Genomic DNA, 9,850 nt, shown 5'->3' with positions numbered 1-9,850 from the left:
TTGGAGCCTATCTTGGAACTAGCTCTTATAGACCAGGCTGGCCTCGAACTCACAGAGATCCACCTGCCATTGCCTCCTGAGTGCTGAGATTAAAGGTGTGCACCACCACTAACCAGCTCTTGTTTTTTGTTTTTCAAGACAGGGTTTTTCGCCGGGCGATGGTGGCGCACACCTTTAATCCCAGCACTCGGGAGGCAGAGGCAGGCGGATCTCTGTGAGTTCAAGACCAGCCTGGTCTACAGAGCTAGTTCCAGGACAGGAACCAAAGCCACAGAGAAACCCTGTCTCAAAAAACCAAAAAAAAAAAAAAAAAAAAAGACAGGGTTTTTCTTTGTAGTCTTGGCTGTCCTAGAAGTCACTCTGTAAACTAGGCTGACCTTAAACTCACAGAGATCTGTCTGCAATTAAAGCCGCGCACCAACATGGCTAAAGTATTCTTTAATAAATATTATGTTTAATTTTAAAACTTCATTATTTTCTTTTAAATTACGTTTTCTATGAGGAGGTTGACAAACATGTCATAACACAGATGTGGAGGTCGGAGGACAACTAGCTGGTGAGTCAGGTTTCTTCTCCCACTATATGGGCCCCAGGGGATGGACTCAAGCCATCAGAATAGGTAATGGGTGTACTTACCCATAGAGCGATATCACTCATCCAAACTTTTTTTTTTTAATTGAAACAGGGTTTCTCTGTGTAGCCCTGGCTGTCCCAGAACTCCCTCTGTAGACCAGGCTGGCCTCAAACTCACATAAATTCACCTGCCTCTGCCTCCCAAGTGTTGGGATTAAAGGTGTTCGCTCGCCAGCAACACCTGGCTCCAAACTTCATTATTTTCAATGACAGAATACCGTATTGTTTGGATAAAGAGTTTGTGTAGATAATAATCTTGTGTGTGCTCAAACAGTACCTTGTGCTTGATACTTTTTTGTTCTGTTTTCTTGAGTCAGGGTAGCTCTGGAACTTACTATGTAAACCAAGGCTCAGATGGTCTCAGATCTGCTGCCTGCCTTCTGAGTGCTGGAATTAACCATGTGTGCCACCACATCCAGCTGCGGTTTTGGTTTTTGAGGCAGTCTTTTCTTACATCTACGTAGTGATCCTCCTGCCTCTATCTACTAAGTGCTGGAACTAAATGAAAACTTCTGAAAGAAAAGGTAGAATCAACATGAATTTAAAAAATTTTTTATGGCAGGTTATGGTGCCACAAGCCTTTAATCCCAGGCTCTCCAGAGGCAGGGAAATTTTTGAATTTGAAGCCAATCTTGTCGAGACAGTGAAATCCAGGACAGCTAGGGCTACACAGTAAGATACTATCTTGAGAGAAGGTGGGAGGAAGAGGGGGGAAGACTGAAGAGGAGAAAAACGGGGAGAGGGAAAGAGTGAGAATGAGAATGAATCTTAGGCTGTGGCTGCGATGGGGCCAAGGTTCCCACCTCCCTCCACACCCTATATTCCCCTTCCTATGGGAAAATCCCTTAGAAAATGATGTCTTTATCAGAGCTACGTAGTGACATCCTGACCCAAGAAAACAAAATAACGGAGGCCTAGATGCTCCAGTGAATTGCAGCTTTTCATCTCCATTAAAATGCTTGCTTGCCAGGTGGTGAGGTGCACACCTTTAATCCCAGCAGGGGCAGGTGGGTCTATGAGTTCAAGGTCAGCCTGATCTATAGAGTAAGTTCCAAGACAGCCAGAGCTACACAGAGAAACACTCTCGAAAAGACAAAACAAAAATAAATAAAAATAAAACCTTGCAGAAAGCAGTTAGGGTTGCTCTGTGAGAATGGTTTCGCTCCAAGCAGTTGATGACTGATTTAATAAGACTTTCAAATTCGGGCTCCGGTTATGACAAGTGATTGCCTACCATGCAAGAGGCCTTCAGTTAAATTCCACAATCAAAACAAATAAACAGGGGCTGGAGAGATGGCTCAGCAGTTAAAAGCACTGGCTGCTCTTCCAGTGGCCCTGAGTTCAATTCCCAGTACCTACGTGGTGGCTCACAACCATCTGTAATGAGATCTGGTGCCCTCTTCTGGCCTGCAGGGATACATACAGGCAGAACACAGTATACATAATAAATCAGTTAAAGTAAATAAATAGAATTTAAGCTATTTATTCTTCAATGAAGTGCTTCCCCTAAGATGAACTAAGTTAATTTAAAAACATGGATTAATCTTAGTTTGTCCTAAAATATTAACCAATAATAAATCAAAAAGTTACATCACAAGGAAAAAAAAGCTGTAAATTTCTGTAGATTATTATTTAAAACTAGTTCTCCCTGGGCTGGAGAGATGGCTCAGTGGTTAAGAGTACTAGCTGCTCTTCCAGAGGCCCTGAGTTCAATTCCCAGCACCCACATGGTAGCTCATATCCATCTCTAGTGGGATCTGATGCCCTCTTCTGGCATAAAGTCATACTTGCAGATAGAACATTAATATACATAAAATATATAAATAAACCTTTAAAAAAAAAAGGAAAGAAAACTAGTTCTCCTGTCGGCTAGTGGTGAAATACAGAATTTCACTACAGAAAGACCAAAATTATAAACCCATTGCCACAGAAGGAGTTCAGGCTGGGCTGTTACAAAATTCAAGACCACGAGAAATAGACCACAGAATCAATCCAGGTTATAATTAGATGAATTTATTAAAACTGCTAGCAGGGTGATAGCCTTAAAGTCAAATCAAAGGCATAGCTCCCATAAGGGGTTGAAAGAAGGGTTTTTATTTTTTTTTATTTCTTTTTGGTTTTTCGAGACAGGGTTTCTCTGTGGTTTTGAAGCCTGTCCTGGAATTAGCTCTTGTAGACCAGGCTGGTTTCGAACTCACAGAGATTTGCCTGCCTCTGCCTCCCGAGTGCTGGGATTAAAGGCGTGTGCCACCACCGCCCGGCAAAAGGGTTTTTAAAAGGCAAACCCAAAATGACTTAATTTTTCTGTGAATTTGCAGCTCTGTGAGAAACTGCCTCACTCCCTGAAGGTGTAAGTCATAAACAATGCCACACCAGTTTGGAATTATGATTAATAGGGTGGTATTTATTTAAAGGGGCAAAAACTTACAGATCACCGTCAGCCCTCTGCGCAACCAGGAAGGAAGTCTAGTCGCCGGTGGAGCAGGAAGTGAAGAGAGAGAGGAGAGGGAAGTGGCCACTTTTTTAAAGGGAGAGAGACCACGCCCCAATGGGCTGGTATCTCAGCGGTGATAGGCTGGAGGAGTGGGAGGACCTCCCGTAACACCTCCCCCTTTTGTTTAAATAAGAGAGTTCTAAACCTACTATGAAATTATATACAATAAGTACAAATATCCTATTCTAACTAGCTTAGGTCTTGTATAATAAATAACTTGGCCAAGTCATGAGAGAAAAGTAACTACATCTATATAGTCTTCAACCCCATCGAAGATCTGAGAAGGGAAATAATGTTACCTGGGTAATTAGGAAGTTCAGGAAAACAACTTCCAAAACATGCAGCAGATCACAGAGACAACTAGCTACCTGGGCAATCACCCAAAGTCACGTTAGCAGCATTGAAGCAACCAACTTTGGCTAAGGCCTAACATAACTGACATACCATTTTCAAAGGCAAGCAACTTTTCAAAACTATCTTACCCTGTCTTGGCAGGATATGACAGTCCTGTTTTATCCATTGATGCATGCTCTGTATCTTTGTCAGTGGTTGAGGTACGGGCATTTCTTTCCCCAAAGGCCAGTTCTGCTAAAAAGAAAGGCTCCAGGTGGAGTGTCTTTGGTGCTCAACATTCTCTCGGGAATAGAGTGGTGTTGCCAGGAGCAATTGTGTCTCACTACCACAAAACTCTGAGTTAGATTAAAGGCCATTTTCTACAGCTCTTTGAAGAAGTTGAAGATTATCTATCTATACTGAGTATAATCTCTATATATCTAAAGAACCTGATTAGTCTAATTATAAATGACAAACTTAGATGACTATTAGTCTATATAATTCTCAATATCTATCTAACTTAAAGACTAAGACAATAAACGACTGTGAAACAAATGAGGACAATGACCTCCAAATATAAACAATGTACAAATATACATTGCAGTAGGTAAATATATATCAATACACAAACATTATATAAGTATCTTAATCAGAGGTAGAAATGTACACTGAATATGGTAAATATATACAATATATGTCAATACATAAGAATGTTTTAAACAGAGGTAGAAACATGCATGCATACAATAGTCAATATAATTTAACTTTGTATCAATATACAAGAATCTATACCAATATATTTGTCTAAAAACAGTAACTCACAATTACAAATCTATTATCCCATCATCCCTCTTTTTTTTTTTCAAAATGATCCCTGAGCTTATAAAATTCCTCCCCCAACCCTCAATCGTATACTAATTATATCAACCCCTAAATGATGTCCCTAAACCCAAGGGCAAACTTTACTGGGAGAGGGGACGTCGTCCTCTAGAATTACTTCCAGCTGTCATGGGGGCGACGTTCTTTCTGGGGGATCCTGTGAAAGTAAAATGATGGTTAAATTTCAAAATCAATGTCTTTTAATATTGCCAATAGTCTCTGAGTATTTTGTGCAGGTCTGACCAAAATGTTGTATAAGATGTGCACCATTTCAGCTAACCAAGTTGGAACTGTCTTATGCAGCTGGTACCCAAAGCAGGTCTTGTAGTAGCGCTATCAGTATCATGACGTCATATCAACCAGGTGGAGTTGTTGTTATGGGGCCCCATCTTCTTCCTGGAAACTTCAAATGTCACTTCAGGAAAAACTCATTGTTCATTATGAAAAACTTAAACATTAATCATATAGACATATATATATATTCAATGAAAGACATGATAGATATATTCAATGTAAAGTATGATAGATATGAAGAAAAGCAAAGATGTTTTCTAAACTCATATTTATTTCTGTCCCACATCATGGCTCTTGACATGAGACAGAAACTCCAGAAACTCTGGGTTTTTCTCTTACTAACAGGCTTGGAATTGGAGAGGGACTGAGCCAGAGTCCAACTTCAAAACCAGCTTTATAAATTTAGAAATATGGTTTAATATAACTTACACAACCCATTCAGTTTTCTTGATATTTCCTATTGGGCAGGTATTTTTCCATCTGTCAGTATCCAAACATCCAGGGTCCCTTGAATTTCTCAAAGATGAGTGTTTTCCTGTGGAGATAAGAACAGAACCCTGCCCCCATTCTATATGTTTTTCTTACCACCTGTATGAATATCATCATTGTGGATGAGTTGTCATTTCTCCTTTCCAAGAGGTTTCTCCTCTTCAAATCGAAACTTTATTAATTTTGATGGTATCCACAATTTTTCTTCTCCTGTGGAAACAAGAGCAAAACCCCTTCCCCAACGTAGCACATTTCCTGGCTTCCACTGAGAGGTCAGCACATCTTTGAAATAAATCGGTTGATTTAGTTCAGCAGACTTTTCCATTATCCAATGTCTTTCTGCTGCTGTCGTTCCTTTCTCATTAGCATTAAGAAAATTCAAGGTTAGTAAAGCATTATGTAATCTATTTCTGGGGGTATTTTCGGTCCCTTTCTGTTTGTTCAGCATATCCTTTATAGTACGATTTGATCTTTCTATAACTGCCTGACCTGTAGGATTATTTGGTATACCTGTAATGTGTTTTATATTATAATAATCAAAAAAGCGTTTCATTTTCTTAGATACATATGCTGGACCATTATCTTTCTTTATTTGTGTAGGTATACCCATGATGGCCATAACTTCCAATAAATGTGTGATTACTGAATCAGCCTTTTCTGAGCTCAGGGCAGTAGCCCATTGAAAACCTGAATACGTGTCTATGGTGTGGTGTACATATTTTAATTTACCAAATTCCATAAAGTGGAACACATCCATCTGCCAGATTTCATTTCTCTTAGTACCCTTTGGATTACTCCCTGCAGGCAACGGTGTTTGATTATAGAAAGAACAAGTAGGACATCTCTTTATAATGTCCTTAGCTTGTTGCCAAGTAATGGAAAATTCTTTCTTTAGGCCTTTACTATTGACATGATGCTTCTTATGAAATTCTGAGGCCTGCAACACACTTCCAATCAATAATTGATCAATCTCAGCGTTGCCTTGGGCTAGAGGACCAGGCAGACCTGTATGGGAACGGATGTGTGTTATGTACATTGGACAAAGCCTGTTCCTGATTATGTCTTGTACCTGGATAAACAATGAAGTCAACTCTGTGTCATCTGGTATAAATTCAGCGGTTTCAATATGCAAGATAACTCTTTCTGCATATTGTGAATCTGTAACTATATTAAGAGGTTCTTTAAAATCCCTTAGCACCATAAGAATGGCATATAATTCTGCCTTCTGGACAGAATTATAAGGGCTTTGTTCCACCTTACTCAATTCATCTGACTTGTAACCTGCTTTCCCTGATTTATTTGCATCAGTATAGAACGTACAGCCTCCAGTTATTGGAGCATCACGTACAATTCTAGGAAGAATCCAAGAAGTTCTTTTTATAAGGTTAAGTCTACCACTTTTGGGATAGTTGCTATTAATTTCTCCCAAAAAATTAGCACAAGCTCTTTGCCACGGTTCATTGTCTTCCCATAACTTTTTTATTTCTTCAGTAGTAAAAGGCACTATAATTTCTGCTGGGTCTATACCTGCTAGTTGAATTAATTATAAAAGGTAAGTCTCAGCTTACCTTTTATAATTAATTCAGAGACTTTTTCCACATAAGTTTTTAATTTTTTACTTGGTTTATTAGGTATAAATATCCACTCTAAAATAATATCTTCCCTCTGCATTAGAATCCCTGTAGGAGAAATTCTGGAAGGCAATATGACTAGGATGCAGCTAAGATTTGGGTTCACCCTATCCACATGTGCCTCCTGTAATTTTTCCTCAATCATTGTCAGTTCCTTTTCTGCTTTAGCTGTCAGTTTTCTTGGACTATTCAAATCTTTATCACCATCTAAGGTTTTGTTTAAATGAACTATTAGATCAGGTGTTATCCCAACAGCTGGTCTTAGACTGGAAATGTCTCCTAACAATCTTTGGAAGTCATTAAGAGACTTTAACCGGTCTCTCCTAATTTGTGCCTTTTGCGTTTTAATTTTCTCTAACCCTATTCTGCAACCTAGGTAATTAATAGAATTTCCTCTTTGAATCTTTTCAGGGGCAATTTGTAATCCCCACCTAGGCAAGACTTTCTTTACTTCTTCAAACATCCTTTCTAAAGTATCTTTATTTGAATCAGATAACAAGATGTCATCCATGTAATGATAAATGATGGACTTGGGGAATTGTTTACGAATTATTTCCAATGGCTTACTTACAAAATATTGGCACAGTGTAGGACTATTGAGCATACCCTGTGGGAGGATAGTCCATTGATATCTCCTATTAGGCTGAGAATTATTATAAGTAGGCACTGTGAAGGCAAATTTTTCTCTATCCTTTTCTTGTAACGGTATAGTGAAAAAAACAATCTTTCAAATCAATAACTATAAGAGGCCATCCTTTTGGTAACAGAGAAGGCAAAGGAATTCCAGACTGTAGTGGGCCCATAGGTTGAATTACTTTGTTGACAGCTCTTAGATCTGTCACCATTCTCCATTTACCAGATTTCTTTTTTACAACAAACACAGGAGAATTCCAAGGGCTGGTTGATTCTTCAATGTGGTGAGCATCTAGTTGCTCCCGCACCAGCTGTTCCAATGCCTGTAGTTTATCTTCAGCTAGAGGCCACTGTTTGATCCATATTGGCTTCTCAGTTAGCCATTTTAAAGGTAGGGCTGTTGGTACCTCTAAAGGTTTGGTATTTGCTGTATGTTCTTGTACAGCCTGAATGGCTGGTGACCTTTTTCCATAATACCTCATCATATCCTTCCCAGAATTATGAGTTCCTGGAACTACAGGAATGTTAATCTGGGTATTCCATTGCTGTAGCAGGTCACGGCCCCATAAATTTATGGCAATATTGGCTATATATGGCCTTAGTCTTCCTATTTGCCCTTCGGGCCCTATGCATTCAACCCATCTTGTGCTTTGTTTTACACGAGATAGGGTTCCAATTCCCAGGAACTGAACATCTACCTCTTGAAGAGGCCAATTCGGATGCCAAGATTCTGGCATAATGATACTTACATCTGCACCTGTGTCTAATAAGCCATCAATAAAAGTGCCATTTATACAGACTCTTAGCTTTGGTCTTTGATCATTAATAGAAGTCTGCCAAAATATACGTTTACTCTGTCCAACTGGGTTTTTTGACTCATCCTCCACACGGATTTCATCATTTAGACCAGTATTACTTTTTACAGCAGAAATTGGAGCTTTTAATTTTCTTGGTGAGGCACGTTCTCCACTGTGACTGGGAATGACTGGGCCACTGTTGGCTTGGGGGCCTGCAAGAGGCCCCTCAAGGAGTTTCCCGACAGTATCGGGTTGCCTTGTTTGTCTGTTGTTGACCTGCATTCGTTGGACCAATGTCGGCCTTTACCGCATCTCCTACATATACCTAAAGGCCTAGGTCTCCTATTTTTGTCATTCCCAGAGGAGATAATATTCCTAGAAATTCTGTGCCTGCAATCCCTTTTCAGATGTCCTAATTTACCACAATTAAAACACCTGGCAGTTTGATGTCTCCTCATTGCTGTGGAAATTGCTTCTCCTACCCAAGATTCATCGTTATAGCTAGACGTCTCAACATTCATCGTATGCTGAATCCATTCATCCATAGGTGCTGATCTAGACTTTAAAGGCCCAATTATCTTTTTGCATTCTATGTTTGCATTCTCAAAAGCTAGAGATTCAAGAAGTATTCATCTAGCTTCTGGGTCTGTTACCCCTATGTCCAGAGCCTTAATTAATCTTTGCAAAAAGTCAATAAAGGGTTCTCTCTGTCCCTGCCTAATTCTGGTATATGATTCAACCCTTTTTGCTGGATCTTGTATCCTATTCCAAGCATTTAAAGCTGCTTGGTGACATAGATACAGTACTTCATCATCATAAAGAGCTTGGACCTGTGGATCAGCATATTCTCCTGCACCAAGTATTTGATCTTGGGAAACCTCAATACCTTTTGCTCTTCCTTGCTGTTCCATATGTTTGGATTCTTCTCTGAAATAAATTCCAAACATCAAGGAAGGTCCATTATCTAAAACTGCAGACACTAACTGATGGAAATCGTGGGGGGTAGCTCTAGCATTAGAAGCCCAAGTCCTTATCATTTCCTTTACGTATGCAGAGTGCAAGCCAAAATTAACAATAGCTTGCTTAATTTCTTTTAGATCATTCATTGCTATTGGCGTCCATCTAGCTTCTCTGACTCCCTTTGAGCCTTTAGAAGTTGACGCTTTGTCAGAAATAAGTATAGGGTATGCTGCTAAAACCTTGGGCAAGCCAGTTCTAATATCTGGTGTTGGCATTGTATCCTGTCCTTGTGCCTTATTACTCTGTTCACCAGCTCCAATCATTTCTTCAATCATTTCAAGTCTTCTTATTATTGTCTTTATTATTGTCTCTTTTGAATCCTGAATCTCCTGACCTGCATGAGTTTCTAGTAAAGATTGTATGGTTCTTAGGAGTGCCATGATCTTCCTAAATGATAGAATATTCAAAAGAATATTGAAACCTAGTAACCAGTAAATTAAGTTATCCCCATAGTCATATAAACCTTGCATGATATAACCTATTATATTGGTAACCAGAACAGTAAAATTCGCGTTGGAAACGAGAACTGCCATATTACCTATTATCCAGCAGGTGGCGCTGTTGCCAAGTCTCGAGGAAAACAGGGTCCTGTTTCAGAGTCCGCCTAGTATTTGTTAAAAACTGGAAAATGTAAGTTGCTCAACAAA

Source organism: Microtus pennsylvanicus, chromosome 11, assembly GCF_037038515.1.
Source record: "Microtus pennsylvanicus isolate mMicPen1 chromosome 11, mMicPen1.hap1, whole genome shotgun sequence".
Taxonomy (NCBI): domain Eukaryota; kingdom Metazoa; phylum Chordata; class Mammalia; order Rodentia; family Cricetidae; genus Microtus; species Microtus pennsylvanicus.
Note: the sequence above shows the minus strand (reverse complement) of the source record.